Consider the following 23,062-nt stretch of genomic DNA (forward strand, 5'->3'; position numbering starts at 1 on the left):
ATCACTGTCCAAGAGGACGAACGCCAGCCAGGATGAGTGTCGGAACCTCCGGTCTGCATGGGCTAGCAGTTAGCTTAGCCCGCCCCGCTTCTGCGTCCTGTCAGACCACCCTCGGCGTTTCCTCATTGGGCACAGCTCCAGGCAGGGGCCGTGGTCCCCGAGCCCACCGGACGAAGCAGACCAAGCTCTCCCAGCCAGACACCCTCGACACACCTCCCCGCACTCCTCACGACGACACCAAAAACACCACAGTCAACACCAGGTGAGGCCGCCGCCAGACCGCCCTTGGTGTTATCGGAACTGCCGGTCTGCATGGGCTAGCAATTAGCTTAGCCTGCCCCGCTCCCCCAGCCGATCCAGTGCCAGCTCTCCCAGCCATCAAACGAAAACAAAACTGAGACGCGGACATGGACAAAGACACTGCATGGACAGTACTGGGTGAGGCCGCTGCAAACGCGAACTCGCGCCGCCATCTTCCCACACCGGAAGCGGAATGTCCTTTATGATACTATCTACCGCTGGCATATTCAAGATAATAGCTGATCCATAAAACATCCAAACCATGAATACTTTTTGCATTTGATTAATTTCAACTGGATCTGTAGGATTTTGGGTGGTTCAGCACCAGTACCACCTCCGGTGTCTATGGAAGCCCATTTCCGCCGCTTAAAATAACCAACGCCAGGTCAAAACCTCATATATGGCAGGACCGTGTATGGTCAGTGGTCGAAACTATGGTCAGTTTCTTGTTCATCTGCCATTTTCTGAAGCGGTCCCAGTAACATGTGGTGTTTCAAAGTGTACTGAAGTAGCATATCACAACATCACATGACATGGTTAAGCTACGTTTGAGTAAAAAAAGGAAAAAAAAAAGGTTATAAATATTTTCCACTCATATCTTCCGATGTTTGATTTGAAAGAGAACACAATTTAATTGTAATTGTAACTATTCTAATAATCTGTTAACTGCCCTTCCAGAGGAGGGGCAGTTAACACATCTCTGGTTCTGGTTAATCTCTGGTTTTTCTGACTCACTGCACTGACAGGAAGATTCACAGAAGCACTGCGTGGCCTTTGCAGCAGCTAAACCTGCTCAAATAAGACAGAAAGAAACTGATTCTCTAAGCACCCACAAAGGGTGAAATGCACCCGTAACTGCACTGCCAAGCAGATAGTTTCTTGGCGCTCCACTGCTATTTGCATGTATTAAAATTTGGCAATAGGCATACATTTGGCGCAAAATTGGTCCCTTTCTATGCAAATGAGCCTAATGCCTAATTGAAAAAACAAAAAGTCCAATTCACAAACACACACCGGTACTGATGTGAAAATGATTAGCATCTTCAGAAAGCTGGTGGTAAGTGACGCCCAGACTTTCCAGTGATGGCAGCGGTGACTGTTGCCAGGCGAAGGCGCCATCATGCCAGGCCTGCTCCATGCTGGACTGTTACAGGGCAAAGCCAGGTGTGGAAACGCAGCAACATGTCCCGTTCGAAGCATTTCAGTAGTATCCACGAGCAGCAATATAATATTCCCTTCCCTGATGGCAAAACTGCTGTGGCCCGGACCCGTCCCACACCCGACACTTTCATCCGGCCCACATACCACGTGGAATGACGGCACTCGGGCGGTCCGCTCCTGTTTGCCAGATCTGGGCCAGAACCAAGCCATAGCAGCACCGCATGTGCCACATATTTGCCAAAGGTGGTCCATATTTGTTTTGTGATATTTGGGCCATATTCACCATTTACCACACGGGCCACTTCAGGGTCACATCCAGATCACATGTTGCCCAGAGCACTGCATCTTTGCCAAAAAAGGACCCACATGTGATTTGGCATATTTGGGCCATATTTGCTATTATACATGTGGGCCACTTCAGGCTCACATCCATTTTGTCAGGGCCAGAAGAAGGCCATCAGTGCCGCATCATTGCCTGAAGTGGCCCACATCCGGATGCTGTCTGGGTTTGTTAGAGTGATTTTGAAAGATCAACAGCCAGTCAAGGAAACTCCCACTTCCGTGTTTACCATTTGTCACCTGATCCAGCAGCAGTCGTGTCAGACTGTCAGTCACTCTAAACATGATCACTAGTCAGTCACGCTAACGTGGCCGCTCAGCCAGCCAGCCAGTCAGTCAGTCACTCACTCACTCACTCACTCACTCACTCACTCACGGACAGTCACGTCTGTAGAGCTGGCCCGTTGGTCCAGTCTAGCTAAAAAAAAAAAATAAATAACAGATCACCGCTCATTATTTTGAGATATCATCTCGTTATTTACAGATAGCATCTCATTGTTTGGAGTTAAGCTACAAGTTTATCACATTGACACAGTGAGGACTATAACCCACTTCTCAATCCACTAACCTTCATAACAATCACATATTAACTTGAATATTTAAGTTAATAATGAAATCGGCCGACATGTCGTAATTTGTTTGGCTCTTGGGAAACTGGGCTGTTAGCCCGACATGAACTGTCAGACACCAGAGCAACAGCTCAACTCGTACGGCCAAGGCCTTTCCAACGGGCAACCCGGGTTCGACAATATCGTAAATATCTGTCATTATTAGCTTAGATATTTGACTTAATGTGTGATTGATATGAAATTTAGTGGATTGAAAAGTGGGTTATAGTTTCAATATGTTAATTCGATGAGCTAACTTGTAGATGAACTCCAAGCAATGATACTATCTCAAAATAATGAGTTGTGATGGGGTTTTTTTTTTCTTTTAAGTGTTGGAAACGGGTTTCCACAGGGTGTCAGTACGTTAGACAAAAATGTCCATGCAAAGGTTGGTGGACGGCTTTTGCATTTGTCAATGTGTTTGTTTAATTCCTCTGTCAGGGTTTATAAGAACAGGGCAAGCCGTCAGTACATAGCAGATACCTCCCTACAAACCTGTTTCTGTTAGTCACTAATGTATTAATATATTGTTGTCATCCAGCCATCCATTATCCGAACCCCTTAGATCCCCACGACCCTGAGAGGGGTCGTGGGGATACTGGAGCCTATCCCAGCAGCCACTGGGTGGCAGGCGGGGAGACACCCTGGACAGGCCGCCAGGCCATCACAGGGCCAACACACACACACACACACACACACACACATTCACACCTAGGGTCAATTTAGTACGGTGAGGCACCTGACCTACATGCCTTTGGACTGTGGGAGGAAACCGGAGCCCCCGGAGGAAACCCACCAGACACTGGGAGAACATGCAAACTCCACACAGAGGATGACCCGGGATGACCCCCAAGGTTGGACTACCCTGGGGCTCGAACCCAGGACCTCCTTGCTGTGAGGTGACTGTGCTAACCACTGTGCCACCGTGCCGCCTATGTATATCATGTGGTATGTAAATGTGTACATGTATTCCTTCATTCACTGCATGTGAGGCTGTGTACAAAGGGTGAAAACAAAGCTCCTCTTGCAGGAAAGTATCCGTCTATCTATTTATTTGCAAAGACGGCGGTTCTGTCATCTGAATTAATGTTTGACTATCTTTCCACCAGTGCTCTGGGTAAGAAATGGGCGGGTGGAAATATCTGTACTGCACACATGAGGGAAAATACTGCGAATGGTTTCAGACGGTGACATGACGCTTAGTTTCTACAAGATCACGCAGCAAGATGGGGACGTTTCAACGCTACCTCTCTTTTTATCTGTTCACAATCCATCGCTTCACTTGCTCAGGAATCAGGAACACTTCGTTTGTTGTGCGTTTTCCCCAACCCACAGCAGTGCAACACAAAGACAAAAACACATCCAAAAACTACAAGAACTTCAAGAACACACATATCCAAACTAAACAACAAAATCCCTGTCCAAGGGAATGAACGCCAGCCAGGATGACTGTCGGAACTGCCGGTCTGCATGGGCTAGCAGTTAGCTTAGCCTGCCCCGCTTCCGCGTCCTGTCAGACCGCCCTTGGCGTTTCCTTTTCGGGCGCAGCTCCGGTCAAGGCCGTGGTCCTTGGGCCCACCGGACGCAGCAGACCAGGCTCCCTCGGCCGATCCAACGCCAGCTCTCCCAGCCAGACACCCTCGACACACCTCCCTGCACCCCACACGACGACACCAAAAACACCACAGTCAACGCCAGGCGAGGCCGCCGCCAGACCGCCTTCGGTGTTATCGGAACTGCCGGTCTGCATGGGCTAGCAGTTAACTTAGCCTGCCCCGCTTCCGCATCCTGTCAGACCACCCTCGGTGTAGCTTCCTCGTTGCAGCTCCAGGCAGGGCCGTGGTCCCTGGGCCCACAGGATGCAGCAGACCAAGCTCTCCCAGCTGATCCAGCGCCAGCTCTCCCAGCCATCAAACCAAGACAAAAATTAGACGCAGACGTGGACAAAGACACTGCATGGACGGTACTGGGCAAAGTCGCGGTAAACGTGGATTTGTGCCACCATCTTCCCACAGCGGTACTGGGTGAGGCCGCTGAAAACGTGGATTTGCGCCGCCATCAAACGGGCATGAAATCCAGAACAAAGGGGCTCTTGAAACCTCAGTGCGTATTGTTTTCCATTTAGCCGCCATTTCTAAAACTACATGACACCGCTTTTCATGTGGGAACCAGAGAAAGCGAGAGACACATGGACGGGGCCTTTAAAGTTTCCTGACATCCTGGAGCGACCAAGGCACGACCCGACGTATGTCATATGTTTTTACCAAATGAAAAGGTCAAATCAAGTGAATGGAAGACATCTGCACCACCTTAGATAAAGTTACAAGACCACTACTGGGGGGTTTAACACACACTGACACCGTAGCAACGAGCGGTGCTTAAGATGGCGCTCGTCTGTCAACACGTCCCTTTAAAGTCACAGACGTGATGTTCATCGTGATCCGGTTGGCAAGACATTCCCTGCCATGAACCCCTCTCCACTTTTCCATGTACTTCAGACATCTTTCTGTCACTGTACCTTTTCTGTGTTTGCATCTCGTCGCTGCCACGGGAAAATGTTACACTCGCTTCTCTCGGACCTACTTAAGTCCGGAAAGAGGTTCCACCAAAACAACTCCCAAATCCCACTAATCAATACAGCCATGCTGGAGAAACGATTAAATCGCCCATTTCCTCCGCAGCTTTCTGTACCGCATTCATCAGGATGATCCCGTCTCTACAAACCTACTGTAGGCTCACGGCACCGCCGTTCGCCCTGCCAGGGATTTCCATTCAGTCTGCGTAAGCAGCGTGTATGCATGTCAACACACGTTCTTTATTTCCACCTGGCGAGGCTGCATTTGATTCGGGGCCTCATAAGATACAGATTCCCAGAATTGTCAGTGCAGCCCCGCAGGCGACCCCTTCTGCGCCTTTCAGACATCCACAACACACGCTGCGACATACGATACCCGTTCTCGAGTAAATGCCGGGGGATTCAGAAACTGATCTTTCATTTCAAGAGGCTTCTGTAGGGTTTTTGCAAGGAGGAAATTGCAGACTAAACAGTGAACAAGAGAGATTCCAAAAACAGTGAAACGCTAGCACATGGTGGTCCCAGTGTGTATCCCTGCTACTATTTTGGAGAGCGCTGAAATGGATCCCTCACACACACACACACACACACACCACACATATACATACACACCCTGCCCTCCTCCTTCTGAGCTACGAACTTCCCTTTCTCCTCATTCCAGCCAGCCTGTTGTTTTTGGCTTTACGCTCCTCACGGCGGTGCCCGAAAAGACAGACAGTTCTGCTTATACGGCATATTTCAGGAATGGCATTCAGATGTGCCCCTTTCCGGCTGGCGGGAAAACAGAGAAGTAAATAGAAGTAAACAAAACCCTGACACTGAAACAACTCTCTGGGCTTTTTTTCATCCCCATGAACTGGATAGTGAGCTTGGGCTTGAAAATAATACAAGAAACAAAAAAAACAAAAAAAGAGGGGGGGGGGTCGCATGCACTCCAATGCATGAAGATTTACAAAAGCTGTTATAACGACCTATACCAAACCTGCGTCGCATGACTCATGCTGGATCCTCACCAAGTCGTTTTTTGTACGGCGGTAAATACTTTCCTGGAACTCCTTGAATGGGCGTCAGTGGAAACGGCAGGACCGCACGAAACAAAGATACAGAACCACAGCCAACACGATGCACGAGGGGGCGTAGGGAAATACCGACACACTCGAGTACCGCGACGTTATTGATACCGTATCGATTCTCAGGACCACTATATCGATGTTTGATGGTTTACATGTAAAGGCTCGTGACAAACGTGCTGTGTTGTGCGTAACCCCACGGCCGCTAGACAACGGTGTTGTACTCTACCTTCAGCCATTTGCCTCTTCCACTCCAACCCAGCGAGGTAAGCTCAGACAGGAAGTAGCATAAGCACACAGAACACAGGCCTATGAAATCGCAGTATATCGCCTATCTTCATCATGAGCCGGTGTGGCGTGGCGTGTGTCAGAAACACACATGTGTAGCACAACACAAAGCTTCCCCCAGGCAAGTCAACCCCACCTCCTTGTGGTTCAGACTATCACTAACGGGGCTCTGGGCGACTCGCCGGCGCCCTACACTCTCAGAAACTGGGGTACAGAAGAGGTACGCTTCTGTGCTCATAGGTACACTACAGCAACAGAGGTACAACATTGTACTTTGAAGGATCCGATACGTATCTTTCCACCGGCTGAACGGTAACAAAGGTACTTTAAAGACAATGAGGTGTCTTTACATCAGAGGTGGAAAAACCCGGTCCAGAAAGTAAAAACCCTAACTGTGTCTTTACTCCACCCATGTACTAAACCATCAGATTGCACTGACTAGTTTCCCAAATTAGCTGGTTTAATACATGGATGGAGTAAAGACATGGTTAGGGTTTTTACTTTCTGGACCGGGTTTTTCCACCTCTGCTTTACATGGGTACATTATTGTAATTCGGAAAGGTCCTGCCCCAGCGACGGGCATTTGTACCCACTTAGGTACACACTGGCACTTGTTTTTCTTAGTGTGTGGAAGGTAACCGGCCCCCTGCTGCCTTGTGGGACAGGCTATTTAGCCAAAGGCTAAGGGCGGGGCAAACCCCGGCAGAAAACCTCCGGGGGAGTAACCCCCCGTAGACCAATTACTATGGCCCACTTGAACGTGAACATGTCCTGGTGACTGAGTCAAGGTTCCCCCAGTGGTGGGTTGAATAACAAAACAAACTACTGCCTTGTAGACGCCCTGGGAGGGGTAAAGGCTACGGGACCAGTCCGGACAGAAATTGGGTTCCGAAGGAGTTGCGACCTCGGTTTGACATGACAAGCGACAAGTATCGCCTCTCTTGGAGTATCGCGATATATCGCATCGTAAGCCCTGTACCGCGATATGTATCGCATCACCAGATCCTCGCCAGTACACAGCAGAGGTGTAAGAACCAGGTCCAGAGAGTAAAAGTCCAAACCATGTATTTGCTCCACTCATGCACCACACCAGCAGATTCCAGTCAGCAGCACTGCTCCACTAGGGAGGGGAAACTAGCTAATGACACCAGCTGGTTTAGTAGCATGGTTGGAGCAAATACACGGTTTGGACATTTACTTTCTGGACCTGGTTTTTACACCCCTGGTACACAGCCCCGGGGTGCACCCGGATCAGAGGGGGACAACCCGTCTTCAGTAAAAGTCCTGCCACGTATTTGCTCCACCCGTGCGCTACACCGGCTGAACTGAATGAGCACAACTCTGGAGCCAGGTAATCACCATGATCCACCTTGCTAAGTGGGTGGCTGGAGCGAGTATAGTCCACGGTAGTACTGGTACCGGCTGAAGCCGGGGCGTCCACCTCTGATCCGGACAGCGAGGCTTCGGTGAGAAGGTGCAGAGGAGGTGTTGTATGTCGGAGTGTGATTGTATTATTTTAGTTGGAAGGGGAAGGCATATTCTCACCCTGGTTGTCATAATGGCCGGTGTATGCCGGGACGGGGGAATGCCGGGATCCATTACAATGCTGCCCACTTAGGCCGCGCACGCCATTGATAAGCGTGTGCAGCTGTCGGTGCTGCAGCGCGGTCAGCAGGCTAACGACCCACAGCGCCACGCCCGAAAAAGACCTGACGAGCTGCGTCTTTAATCATGCACCCGTCAACACACGCACACACACGCACACACGCACACACACACATGCACATGCACGCACACACACACACAAAAGACAAAAACACGTACAAAATACAACCACAATCACACACATACTGTACATACACATACACACATGTACACAAACAAAAAAAGAACAAACACACACGCACACGCACGCATCTTGCCACCCTCCTCCTCACACACACACACACACACACACACACACACACACACAAGCAAACACAAAAGAGGACAAACACACAAACAAACACGATCGCACACATACTATACACACACACACACACACCAAAAAGTACCCAAACACAAAAAGAACAAACACACACGCGCACACCCACACACACACAAAAGTACACGAACACAAAAAGAACAAGCACACATGCACACACACCCACACACACACAAAAGTACACGAACACAAAAAGAACAAGCACACATGCACACACACCCACACACACACAAAAGTACACGAACACAAAAAGAACATGCACACACACACACACACACACACACACACAGCCCTCGGAGCAGAGAGTGACAGGTGCTGAATCCTCCACACCTGTTTATTTCATGTAACGGTAAATGAAGCTTTGATCAACAATGGTTCAGGCAACCCGATACGGCTTAGAGAGCAGGAGCAGGCAGCAGCATGCAGGCAGGAGCAGGAGCAGCAGGAGCAGGAGGCAGGAGGCAGGAGCAGGCAGGCACACGCCACTCCATCAGCCCGCATGTCATTAAGACCCTGATGCCGCACTGGCAGCTGGAATCACATTTGTTATCTATGAACCACTGAGACAACGGCCCACCCCACCGTGACTTCCTCCAAAAAAAGCCACAGCAACTGTCAATTGACAGCCTTTGGTTACGAGGAGGAGGAGGAGGAGGGAGAGGAGGACGACTACCACTACTACTGCTACTGCTCCTGCTACTACTACCACTACTACTACTACTACTGCTACTACTACTACTGCTACTACTGCTCCTGCTACTACTACCACCACTACTACCACTAATACTACTACTACTACTGCTACTACTACTGCTACTACTACTGCTACTGCTCCTGCTACTACTACCACTACTACTACTACTACTGCTACTACTACTACTGCTACTACTGCTCCTGCTACTACTACCACTACTACCACTAATACTACTACTACTACTATAGCTACTGCTACTACTACCACTACCACTACTACTACTGCTACTGCTACTACTACTGCTACTAGGGGGTGTAAGAAAATACTGATATTATATTTTGTGACACTGTATCGATTCTCAAAAACGCTATCGATGTTTAATTGTTTACATGTAAAGATTGGTGACAAACATGTTGTGTTGTGTGTAACCCCACGACCGCTAGATAACCGTGTTGTACTCTATCTTCAGCCATTTGACTCTTCCACTCCAACCCAGCAATGTAAACTGAGACAGGAAGTAGCATAAGCACAAAGAACACAGGCCTATGAAACCACAATATATCACCTTTCTTACAGTATCGCGATATATCGCGATATAATGAATCGTAAGCCCTGCATGATGATATGTATCATATCACCACATTCTCACCAATACACAGCCCAAACTACTACGACTACTACTACTACTACTGATTTCGGCTGCCCCCGTTAGGGGGCGCCACAGCGGATCATCCGTTTCCATCTCTTCCTGTCCTCTGCATCGTCCTCTGTCACACCAGCCACCTGCATGTCCTCCCTCACCACCTCCATAACCTCCTCAAAGATGTTTCGTCAAGTGTGCCTTCACAACAACTTTGTCTTCTCACCGCTTCACTTATCGGAAGACCAACCATTTGCTAGTTTTATCGAGTGTGTCATTGCGATATTCCCCTTTGTAAACGACCTATAAGGATATATGAGAAAACCCAGACAGCATCCGGATGTGGGCCACTTCAGGCAGTGATGCGGCACTGACGGCCTTCTTCTGGCCCTGACAAAACGGATGTGAACCTGAAGTGGCCCACATGTATAATAGCAAATACTATGGCCCAAATATGCCAAATCACATGTGGGCCTTTTCTGGCAAAGATGTGGGGCTCTGGGCAACATGTGATCTGGATTTGACCCTGAAGTGGCCCGTGTGGTAAATGGTGAATATGGCCCAAATATCACAAAACAAATATGGACCACCTTTGGCAAATATGTGGCACATGCAGCATTGCTATGGCTTGGTTCTGGCAAACAGGGGCGGACCGCCCAAGTGCCATCATTCCACGCGGTATGTGGGCCGGATGAAAGTGTCGGGTGTGGGACGGGTCCGGGCCACGGCAGTTTTGCTATCTGGGAAGCCTTTCCTTTGATAGTCACCCTTGACCAAGCAAGCGCTGGGCATCATGGGTTATCGTCTTTCAATGGTACCGCATCGTTAATGAAATTCGGACGTCGCAATATTGTGACGCAATATTCTGGAGAATCTGTTACCTAAACTTTCCCAGAAATGAGGTCAGAAATATTGGAGGGCGTATTATTTGAACGTCAGCTTTGGTTTGACATCATACTTTACCAAAATGTACACCGATGACTCTCAGATGAATTCTTAAATATGGCATTTTTTTTGCATATTAAGTAGATATTGTGATACACGCATGTTCAAAAATTGCGCAAAGTTCCCTATGATATTGTGACGATCATCATTTCCATATCAGCCAGCACTACTGTGGCCACGACTCAATAACACGATCGCAGTAACCAAACATTTTTGCAAACCGAAACTCACACGTCAGCAACTAAAATGATCAATATTTTCATATAATTTTGATATGTCACAGCTGATATAACTATTTCCATTTCCTTTGAAATGTAGACCAGTGGAGGGGGGGGGTTGGGTCATTGGGCCAATATTCCTTAATCCCCCAGCTGTGTCAGAGACCCTCCTAACATCCCCACTCAGGGCTTTGTGAAGCGCGAGGCTTTAAAGGGCCTCACAAGCTAAATATAAGACTTCTTTTCTGAGAGGAAAAAGGCCTGCATGTTGAATAGCAGCGAGACGCGGCTCAGCTCTCCGTCAACACCGCCTCTGTGCAGCACTGCTGCTGTCCGGGGGGAACCCATCCACTAAAGGTCCCCTCTATTTTGGTCAGTTGTCAACAGTGTGTGTGAGACGCTGAAGCATGGCTCCACAGTGTGCACAGTGGTCACCGCTCCTCGGCGTAAAAGGTGATGGTTAAGAGTTTTTGCATTTGTGCTTGTTGATGCCGACCAGAAGTTTTGCATATTTAGAATACCGGCGTCATTTCCGGACATACCAGCTGAAAGACGACGTTGGTAGAACTTGCTCTCTGGTACTCGATGACGGGGTAGGACCCACACTGATGCCCCAATGGCACATAAAGGGCTTGTCTGGGGGACAAACTTCAGTAACACCTTATAACAACTACACAAATGAGGCATTAGTGAAGTATTAGTAACTACTGAACTCAGTATTTGTAAAGGATTTGTAAAGCAAGACCACATATATTAACACACCAATGGTTGGTGTGTTAATATATTGTAGCGGGTTCGGGGGACAACGCAACCACAGGAACTGCCGCGGCCGGGAAGCGAACCCGTATCGCCCGCACCGCAGGAGACATCGCTAACCGCTCGACTAAAGGGTCGGACCCGCCAGCCAGCGGCCAGCGTGTCTTCTTATCCATGCACGTTACACTACCCCCCCCTCCTTCGGGAAGGGCGTCCCCGCACTTAAGCATATCAGCTCCTTCACGCCTCAGGGCGCCTACACTTCCGATGGCCTTACGGTCGCTCCATCCCACTTGTGCAAGGAGAATACATTCCGTCTCTCGGATAACTTCTGGCGAAGTCGGGTTTTCCAATCCTCTGGGATAGGAGAGTCGCCGAAGTCAAAAAGGGCTGGGTCGATCGCATCATCGATGCGAGGCATGGTGTACTGGTCTGGTATGGTGCGTCTGTTGAGGGTTCGGTAGTCAATGCACATTCGGACACCTCCACTCTTTTTGCGGACAACCACAATCGGGCGAGGCATAAGGACTGCGGGCCTCCTTCAGTATCTCAGTGTCCAGTAACTGTTGAATGTGACGACGAACATCCTCGATGTCTGCTGGGGCCAATCTGCGTGATCTTTCCCGGAAGGGTCTGGAGTCATGCAGGCGTATGTGGTGCTCCACTCCCTTAGCCAGACCAACATCCCACTTTGTGCAAGGAGAATACATTCCGTCTCTCGGATAACTTCGGGCGAAGTCGGGTTTTCCAATCCTCTGGGATAGGAGAGTCGCCAAAGTCAAAAAGGGCTGGGTCAATCACATCAGCGGGGAGGTCAGATGGCTGGACTGGAGTAACTGTATCCACAGCATACATCTCTGCGATTACTGTTCCCTCAGGAATAGTGGTTTTCTTTATCCTCTTTGGCCATGGCTATCTGATAGTAGCCACTCCGCAGATCCAGTACCGAGAACCACTTGCTGCCTGTCAGGGAGTCTAGGGCATCATCGATGCGAGGCATGGTGTACTGGTCTGGTATGGTGCGTCTGATGAGGGTTCGGTAGTCAATGCACATTCGGACACCTCCACTCTTTTTGCGGACAACCACAATCGACGAGGCATAAGGACTGCGGGACTCCTTCAGTATCTCAGTATCTCGACGAACACCCTCGATGTCTGCTGGGGCCAATCTGCGTGATCTTTCCCGGAAGGGTCTGGAGTCATGCAGGCGTATGTGGTGCTCCACTCCCTTAGCCAGACCAACATCCCACTTCTGACACCAATGTAGCGAATTCGGGGGACAACGCAACCACAGGAACTGCTGTGGCCGGGAAGCGAAAAGAGTGGAGGTGTCCGAATGTGCATTGACTACCGAACCCTGGCTGTACCAGTACACCAGACCAGTACACCATGCCTCGCATCGATGATGCCCTAGACTCCCTGACAGGCAGCAAGTGGTTCTCGGTACTGGATCTGCGGACTGGCTACTATCAGATAGCCATGGCCAAAGAGGATAAAGAAAACCGCTATTCGTGAGGGAACGGTAATCGCAGAGATGTATGCTGTGGATACAGTTACTCCAGTCCCGCCATCTGCTGGGGCCAACCTGCGTGATCTTTCCCGGAAGGGTCTGGAGTCATGCAGGCGTATGTGGTGCTCCACTCCCTTAGCCAGACCAACATCCCACTTGTGCAAGGAGAATACATTCCGTCTCTCGGATAACTTCTGGCGAAGTCGGGTTTTCCAATCCTCTGGGATAGGAGAGTCGCCAAAGTCAAAAAGGGCTGGGTCGATCACATCAGCGAGGAGGTCAGATGGCTGGACTGGAGTAACTGTATCCACAGCATACATCTCTGCGATTACTGTTCCCTCAGGAATAGCGGTTTTCTTTTTGGACTCATTATGAATGAGAACTGTGAAACTGTTTGTGTCTATGTCGGCGTTCTGGAGCACACTGGGCTGTACTAGCACACCTCCGCTCTTTTTGCGGACAACCACAGTCGGCGAGGCATAAAGACTGCGGGACTCTTTCAGTATCCCAGGGTCCAGTAACTGTTGAATGTGACGACGAACATCCTCGATGTCTGCTGGGGGCAATCTGCGTGATCTTTCCCGGAAGGGTCTGGAGTCATGCAGGCGTATGTGGTGCTCCACTCCCTTAGCCAGACCAACATCCCGCTTCTGACACCAATATTGTAGCGAATTTGGGGGACAACGCAACCACAGGAATTGCCGCGGCCGGGAAGCGAACCCGTATCGCCCGCACCGCAGGAGACATCGCTAACTGCTAGACTAAAGGGTCAGACCCGCCAGCCAGCGGCCAGCGTGTCTACTTATCCATGCACGTTACAATATGTTTTATAAATACTTATTAATACTGCAGTTGATGATTAATTCAGGTAGTTAGTAGTTGTTAGGTAAGTATTCTGTGTGAGCTCATGTAAAGTGAGGACTATCTATGTCTTACAATGCATTTACACATGAGACTGAAAGACCAGCAGCACCTTGAGACTCACGAAAGTCTAAAGGACCATAAGACCCTTTAGAAAGTGTAAGTACACGATTAACACACTATTTACATGTACATTTGTGCATGAATTAATCATGAACTGCAGTATTAATAAGTATTTATAAACATCTATTAACACACTCACTAACCAACTGGTGCATGTCTTGCTTCACAAATACTTTACAAATGACGAGTTCTGTAGTTACTAATACTTATCTAATGCTTCATTTGTGTAGTTGTTATAACGCGTTGCCCCATCTCCCACTCACAACACAGAGCCCCATGAACACAACGCAGCACCGTGAACTGCCTCCGTCACCATTCCCTCACCTTTAGACAACAGCAGACACACTAGCAGCATAAAACGAGTAACACACCCGACACCACACCCTGCTCTCGGCCCCTGCACGCTCAGTACAGTGATTTGCCCGGAGGGAAAACAACAAATAAAAATAAAATAGACATGGATATACTGAGTGTCAGCACACTACACAACGTGCGAGCTTAAGCCGACAACCACGTTAAAGCTGGAAACGTGTATTTATTCATCTGTGTTTGCCTTGGGCGGCAGGTGTTTGCTAAAAGAGCAACAAAAAAAAAACCTGGACCAGGATCAGGATCCTGTACAGGATCCCGAGAAGCCAGGGCATGGAAATAAGCTGGACCTTCACTAGAACGCAGACCCGTTTTGAAACGAACAAGAAGCAAAACCATCAGAGTCGAAGTCGGTGAGACTCATATCTACCTGCTGCTGCCTTGCTCCCCTTTCCACTTAACACGGTATTTTCTGCACACGTGCAAAGAAGTATTGCAGTATCAGGAGTCTTTTGACAGCGGGAGCTGCTGTGGTGTGTACACTCGAGTGTGTAGACTCGAGTGTGTAGACTCGAGTGTGCTGGTATGTAGATGCAAGTGCCGTTACTGCCAGTCTGTCTGCCTGTCTCCATGAACGCAGCGCAAGGCGCGTGGTAGGAGCCCAGTAGGCTTCCAAGACCTCAAAGTGGGACACCCCCTGGTCCAGTGGGTCAAGTCTTCATGATGTGACCTCCCAAGACGTACAAAATAGCACTAATGTACGTTTTTCTATAGCTATTGTTTTGAGCACTTTACTCGTTCCTAGTACTGCTAGTACTGCTAGTACTGCTGGTACTGCTGGTACTGCTGGTACTGCTGGTACTGCATTACCGTTACTGATATTTGATTTTGAACTTGTACTCCTGTTGCACTTGTTGTAAGTTGCTCTGGATAAACTAAGAGTGTCAGCTAAATGCCAAATGTGATGCATTTTAAATATATATATATATATATATATATATATATATATATATATATATATATATATATATATATATATATATACTACTGTAACTGTTTACGGTTTACCAAAGAGGGTTTGGTATGAGGAACATAAATGCATGTTTCACATGCCTCTTTCAGTGTGTGTGTGTGTGTGTGTGTGTGTGAATTGTAAAGCGCTTTGAGCGGCTGTTGCAGCTAGAAAAGCGCTATAAAACTGCAACTTGATTGACTGATCGATCAACTGATCGATTGTATTACTGCGTAACGTGACTGTCACGTAACACGTGTGTAAAGCTCCCTGCACAACAACAGCCCCACGTGGGGGGCCACACAGTAATTGTGTGTAAAGTGAACTCGTGTTCCGACGTGCGGCACTTGGACGTCTATGCGTCCGTCTCGCTGTCTACTTACGGAGCCACGTCGTGCGGTACCTGGAGGTGTCCTCGCGTTGACCGACGCGTCCTGAGGATCCGAACGTGCCCCGGGTGCTGCCGCTGAAACGCTCTATGCGCACCACACACCGAACCGAACCATGTTCGCCGCTGGAAGAATCGGACCTCCGAGTCGGTGACGTTGCCGGGCGCTGGCTCCGTGTAGGTCGGGACGGGGCGGCTTGTGAACGCAGCACGGGTTTGGGGGTCCGGGAATAGCGGAGTTTATTCTCTGCGGTGCAGCCCGTCCGGCCGAGGCGCGCGTCTGGGAGCCTGTGAGCGCACGGGGCGGGGGGCGTGGCCACGCCGTGCAGCCGGCGGGAGGCGGGGTTTCCTCTCTGCTGCTGCTGCGGCTGCGGTGGCGGCGCTGAGAACGCGTCCGGGTCCCGTCTGAAAACTGCGTCCTGCTGCGCTGGCCTTCCTTCAAACCAGACGAGCTCTTCCTTGGCTCCATTCGTGCCACCGATTTGCTCAACTTGCAGTGAGACGTCACTGTCAAGAGCGTGTGCTGTCATGGCTGCTGAAACCAAGGAGGACCAGAAGCAACGCTTTCCCTCATTCTTGGCAGAACAAGCACTAAATGTGGTGAACTAAGTCAGAGATCTGGGTCACCTCATCAGGGATGAGTGGTGATGATGATGATGATGATGATGATGTGGTGCAGCGCCAGGGTTGCAAGCTGTACACACAAGCCAATATGCTGGCACACAAAAGTCACATGTGTCCAGATGAAGGAGAAACGGCTGTTTTTAGGGCCTACTGCCCCCCCCCACTCTATACAGCCCACTTGTGGCGCAGTTACAGCAAAGCAACGATGAAAAAGCTGCAGGGAGCATATGATGATGCATTCAGGGTCTTGCTCAAGCTTCCAAGACGGACAAGTGCAAGTCATACGTGACTAGTAATGTTCCCACTTCTCATGCTGTAGTGAGGAATTTTATGTACACATGTATGTGCCGATTAACTGACTCCCAAGAATATAAGTATAATGCTCTTAACTGAGCCTACACACAGTGACACAAGGTCCTCCTCGTGTTTCTGGAAACACCGGACCAAATGTCTGTATGGGTTTTAATCGTTGTGGACTTGTGAACTGCTGTTAGCTATAGTTTGTGTTGTCGTCCTGTGTTGTATCTTTCTCTTTAATATGGACCTACCTATCCGCCTGAATAAAGTAAGATTTGATATAACGGTATTGCATGTACATTACATTCATTAAATGTAGCGCAATGTACAGCTAATTAGCCTACTCCACTCTAGTTACTTGCCCCGTTGCAACACAACAGCATCTTTTGCACAGTGCTACCATAAGACATGGTGCCCCGTTATCCTACTAGCAGGTACGGTAGGACTAAATAAACTCACAGCCACTACTATATGATGATTTTAAGCCTCAAATAGCCATTATTTGGTGATCCTTCCACTAACATGAGTTTAAATGTGCTATAAAATATAATTTATGCATAGCCATATTATGCAGATTTCCTTCGAACAGAAAAAAAAAGGTCCACCCTTTTGATTTTCTCTCGTATTATGTTTCTAATTCCTGACTGCACAACAAATTTCTCCCTCGAGACAATGAAGTGATTGATTGATTGACTGACTGATTGATTGACTGATTAGCCCAGTTTAAAAAAAATTGTCATATTTTCATATTATTGGCAGTCGAGTGGGACATCTCAGGGATATCTTTTACACAGTATGCATACAGTATGTGTGAGTTCTGGCTCATTTTCCACAAACCGGTGCCATTTTCACAGATGTACAAATCCAATGTACAGAACCTGAATGCCTGCCTTTAAATAAGTTTTTGTTGTGCTTTTGGCTCATTTGGATTGACGTAGATCCCCTATCACCCGATAAAGAAACATCAAGGCAAAACTAAACAAGCAAATTCAAAGAGGACAGAAGCAAAGGGCATCAATTTTACTTCCCCAAATGACATGAAGCAAGGGAACTGATGCAGAGCTGCCTAGAGTTCTGGTAATATGCGTGAGGTCATGTGCTCGAAAAATCATTGTTTGCCACTAAATTGTTCCTTAACAATAACTGTTATGTCTGTAGTCATTTTCTGAAGGCGAGGGCTAATGTGTTGTTACCGCTTTTCTTTTCTTTTTTAACACATTACTAACATCACGTATATTCTGAAGTACCAGGGGCGTAGCACAAAATTCTGGGCCCACAGAGACTTAGCCTCTGTGGGCCCCTAACAGACTCTAACAGACCCTAGTTAGCTAGCTAGCTGCTACCTAGCTGTGGTAGTAGGAGTTAGCTAGCCACCTTTCTTTTAAAAGCTGCTAGCTCACCTTTCTTTAGGAAGAAATTACTCAACAGTTGTTTTCCCTCATGTTGCCTTCTCTCCCTTTCCCTTTTTTCTTTTCTGGAACCCGGATTTTGCTTTCTTTGGGAAAGACATGACTCTGTGCTTGTGCTTTTATCAGCAGTCACTTGTGACAGGACTAGATGAGCTGCACTGAGAGATGCTCGTGAGGGGTGGACAAGGCCATTTTGCACCTTTTGTAAGGGGTGAGAGGGACCACAGAGAGCCTCCACTATTTTTCTTTTAGTCCCTCAACCGATGTATTGCGCCACTTTCAACTGAAGTTATGACACTAATTAGTTAGAAATAAGAATTTGCAAACCCAAACAAACTTTTAATTCCCCTGCCCCCCCCCCCCCGAGTCTGATACCGCTCACATTTTCCCATAGACTACTTCCAGTGTAACTATGACTCCATTACAGTCTAACGGGCAGGTGGGTTGTCTTGCTAGCTGCTGCATGTACTGGGGGGCTTTATCTGGGTTGCATCTCCAGCCTCCCAGATATCACCATGTTATAATATCACGACAAAGAAGACACACTAGTCTTTCAATATTCTTCCAGAAATACAGATTGGTTGTGCGAAACAAAATATTATATTCCTTTATTTTCCTATCTAGGCATGCTCTTTGCAATGAGCATTCAACAGAGATGGGTAAATGACTAAAGGCATTCCTCCGCATGTTGACTTTTGTGTACGTCATGTTTGCCATCAATCTTTACATAGGCCAGACAATATTTACACACTGATTACATTCATTTGTGCAGCAGAGGCAAAAGCAGCCTTGCAGAGATTACTCCAACTCGTTTATTGAGTTCTGGTTTGAAACTTTTTTACCGTGAGGTAGCATCAAATTACAAGTAAAGTTACAGAACTAATCACTGTGGACAATTGTTTGTCCCTGTATGCCCCTGACACATATTGTGAGGCAATGTTCAACTGATCTTCCTCTATTTGTCAGCACATGGTGTTTGTGTGCCTGCCTTCCTGTTACTGTTTTACCCAAACTTGAGTAAAATTAATTATTCACAACGCTAGATCTTTCGAGGTACACCACCACGTTCTGCATGCATACTGTTGTCACACCACAGCTAACAGTAAATAGGCATAGCAAAGGTTTCTTTTGCATTGCAAAGACAATCCCTTCTATAGGCAAAAAGTTCTGCCATTACCTCCCACTAACAGATTCTGGAAATGTACTCGAATAATTAATCTGATAATGCAAAGTACGACTGCCAGGAAATTTACTCTCTGCAGAACATCATAGGCAAAGTAGTGCTTATGTGCAGCAAGGTGGTTTCAGAGAAATGTTTCCACTAAACAGGCATTGGTAGGTTTGCATTCTTTTACAAACATCGCTCCTGCCTTGTTGATCCCACAAAGTGTCCCAGGCCAGTTTGACTTTGTTTATAATTTTGGGAATATTGTTTATTTATTCCCGTAAAGGTTTCGTCGACATCAAAATACAACACGATACAATCCTTTAAATAGAATACAATGCAAGGGCGTCCAGGTAGTGCGGTGGTCTATTCCGTTGCATACCAACACGGAGATCGCCGGTTCGAATCCCCGTGTTACCCCCGGCTTGGTCGGGCGTCCCTACAGACACAATTGGCCGTGTCTGCAGGTGGGAAGCCAGATGTGAGTACGTGTCCTGGTCGCCGCACTAGCGCCTCCTCTGGTCAGTCGGGGCGCCTGTTCGGGGGGGAGGGGGAACTGGGGGGGCAGCAGCATGATCCTCCCATGCGCTACATCTCCCTGGTGAAACTCCTCACTGTCAGGTGAAAAGAAGCGGCTGGTGACTCCACATGTATGGGAGGAGGCATGTGGTAGTCTGCAGCCCTCCCCGGATCAGCAGAGGGGGTGGACCAGCAACCGGGACGGCTCGGAAGAGTGGGGTAAATGGCCGGATACAATTGGGGGTGAAAAGGAAAGGGAAATCAAAAAATAAATGAATAAAATAAACAGAATACAACGCAAAACAACAAGACAGAACACAAGACAACAAAAAGTGCGCCCCAGCTGTAAGACGTGTCCTTACACAGTCTACAATTCAACTCCTTCGGTTAATTCATTCACTATCTACTCTACTCTACTAACTGCTCTTACTCAAACACAGCATGATGTCATCACGAACCGCAAACACTGCGTAAGGTACACTTGTTTGAACAGCTGGTCTGTGATGAATTAACTTTTGACATTTCCTGGCGTTTCCCTGATTCAGACACTCTGAAAAGCTTCTCTGTGTCACGCTGTGTGTTGTACGGTCAACTATTTCTTTTTCTTTTCTGCAGCTATTACAACAGAAAAAAGTGTAAACCCGACACCGGCTTTGTACAAATTCAGTTACCTCAGCTTCGCACTCTCTAACCTATGACCCCTTTCTATATTTACTAGGGGCTCTCTACTATAACACGCGCCACGTGTAGCGATTAGGTATACTTAGACAAGGTATATTGGGTGACCAGTCTGACACCGCTTTCCTCTTTGCCTGGAATAAAGAGCTCTTGCTTCACTACATCCTTCGCACCTGTTACAGTTATCTGACCCGCCTGCCTCTCGCTGACAAGCCAGGCCACACAATTATCTCTAATAACGCCCCTTAAAATACCCCTGGGCAACCCAAGCGTGGGGCATTGCAGGAGCGGAGGGATCTTTCTTGATTTCTTTCCTTGAGTATGCAGCTATCAAGTGGGTTGGTTCAAGGTCTCAGTGCATTACATTACAGGCTCGTTCACAGAAATGGCTGGGCCCCTGAAAAGGTCTCGTGAGTGTCCCCCCCCTCCCCCCAAATCTGCTTTACTCATACCAATGCATGCACATGCACTCTCTCGCTTACTAGATACATATGTACATGTAAACTGAGAGACTTACTCAGTAATGGGGGCTACATAGGCATAGCGACACATACACGCATATCAGCATCATCATCGGCGGTCACTTGGGATCGAATATGATCGTCTTCCCTCTGGGTCCTCAGATGGGCGTAGAGGCCGATCCTGGAGCCACATAACGGGTGCGCGTGACAGCTTTTTACATGAAGTGGCTGATGTGCCTGCAGCCACTCCATGGTCCTTGGCAGAGGGTGGCCAGAGTCCAATGGCATGGACAACCAAGACAATTGGGGACCGCCCTCTGTTGCAGCCTTCATCCATCTTCACTGCCGTTGTGACCTGGAGACATTTTCCCCCAGCTCTGCCGTCGAGGTCTTTGTTGGATCACACTTTGTCCGGAACCTCCCCCTTGACCTATCCGCCTTGGGTGACCCTACCAGGAGCCAAGCTCCGCACTGCATAGTTCTTGGGATCGTTGTGTAAAATGCACAGATAAATCGACTCGCTAGCCCTTGGCTAACGGGTCAAACCCTTTAGTCGACTGGTTAACGTAGTCGCCCGTGATGCGGGAGATCAAGGTTCGTGTCCTGCCTGTGGCAGTTCCCGGCTGCCCCCCCAAATTCGCTACATGGTCGTCAGAAGTGGGATGGTGAGACCGTGAGGCCATCAGAAGCACGTGCGCCCAGAGGCGTGAGGGAGCATGTATGCTGAAGCTCGGGGACACGCTTCCCGAAGAAGGGGGGTAGTGTAACATGCATGGTTAAATAGACTTGCTAGCCCTTGGCTAAGGGGTCGGACCCTTAAGTCAACTGGTTAACGTAGTCGCCCATGGTGCGGGAGACACGGGTTCGCGTCCCGGCTGCGGTGGTTCCCAACAGCCCCCCCTCCCCCGAATTCGCTACAATTGGTACACGCAAGCTTCTCCACTACGGCAATGTGGTGATCCAGGAGAAGAACACACACACACACACACACACTATAATAGAACTCTTTGACACACTTAAACACACCAAGGTCAACAAAGATCTGCGACACTTACACCACACATTTCTTAGTAGAAAATGCAATTTCTTACATTATGGCTTCATCTTTGCCTCTTATACAGCCATCTTCCTTATCTTACTGGATACAAAATACTTCATAATGTTTTAGAGCCCATCTGTTTAGCCAGTTCACACTTAACGGTAAATATTGCAATTATGATTGCTTACATTTAGGATGAACATGATAATTGTTGGCCTCCATGGGCCCGCCAGTGGCTGGATCCCAGAAAGAAAACGTTCCCCTTCTTTCCCCCTGATTTCATACAGTGCAATCCTCTGCTCAGTTGCCCTTGAAAATTCTATGTCTTTATACACATAGTATTACCAATATTCCTGCTTGACTATGACGCATTTTGTGAGACTGACTATATCAGCTTAGATAAGCTTTAACCATTTAGTCAAGCCCAGTGCTCATTTGAGTTTACTTGGACGCTGTTTCCCTTACAAAAATTCAAGAAACATTCAGGGGGGTTTTGTACAACCTGGGTTTAGTTTAATAGTTTTTAATATCGTTACCCAGATAGCAAAAATTGCTGTGGCCTGGACCCGTCCCACACGCGACACTTTCATCCGGCCCACATACCGCATGGAACGATGGCACTTGGGCAGTCCGCTCCTGTTTGCCAGATCTGGGCCAGAACCAAACCATAGCAATGCCACATGTGCCACATATTTGCCAAAGGTGGCCCATATTTGTTTTGTGATATTTGGGCCATATTCACCATTTACCACACGGGCCACTTCAGGGTCACATCCAGATTACATGTTGCCCAGAGCACCGCAGCTTTGCCAAAAAAGGCCCACATTTGATTTTGCATATTTGAGCCATATTTGCTATTATACATGTGGGCCACTTCAGGCTCACATCCATTTTGTCAGGGCCAGTGAAGAGGCCCACATCCGGATATATCTGGGCCAGGAAGTAGCTCAACAATGCCATCGGGTATTGATAATATTGGACATTCTTTTTACTTGGATTTTTTTTTCACTTCCAAATATGCAGTTTAGATATTTGGGTTATATTGGACTTGTTTAAACATGTCTAACACTTGTGCTTAGTGGCCCCCAT

At 48.2% G+C, this 23,062-nt stretch overlaps 1 protein-coding gene across 1 annotated transcript in view; it reads right to left on the reverse strand.

Annotated features, from left to right (window-relative positions):
* The window catches only part of thrap3a (thyroid hormone receptor associated protein 3a), a 38,071-nt gene extending 22,017 nt beyond the window's left edge, over positions 1–16,054 (reverse strand). The window contains exon 1 of the mRNA XM_056285817.1: positions 15,777–16,054. The gene's annotated coding sequence lies outside the window, so the exon portion shown is untranslated. The remainder of the gene's footprint in view (positions 1–15,776) is intronic.
* Positions 16,055–23,062: the final 7,008 nt, after the last annotated feature.

The sequence above is a fragment of the Lampris incognitus genome, chromosome 9, assembly GCF_029633865.1.
Source record: "Lampris incognitus isolate fLamInc1 chromosome 9, fLamInc1.hap2, whole genome shotgun sequence".
NCBI lineage: Eukaryota > Metazoa > Chordata > Actinopteri > Lampriformes > Lampridae > Lampris > Lampris incognitus.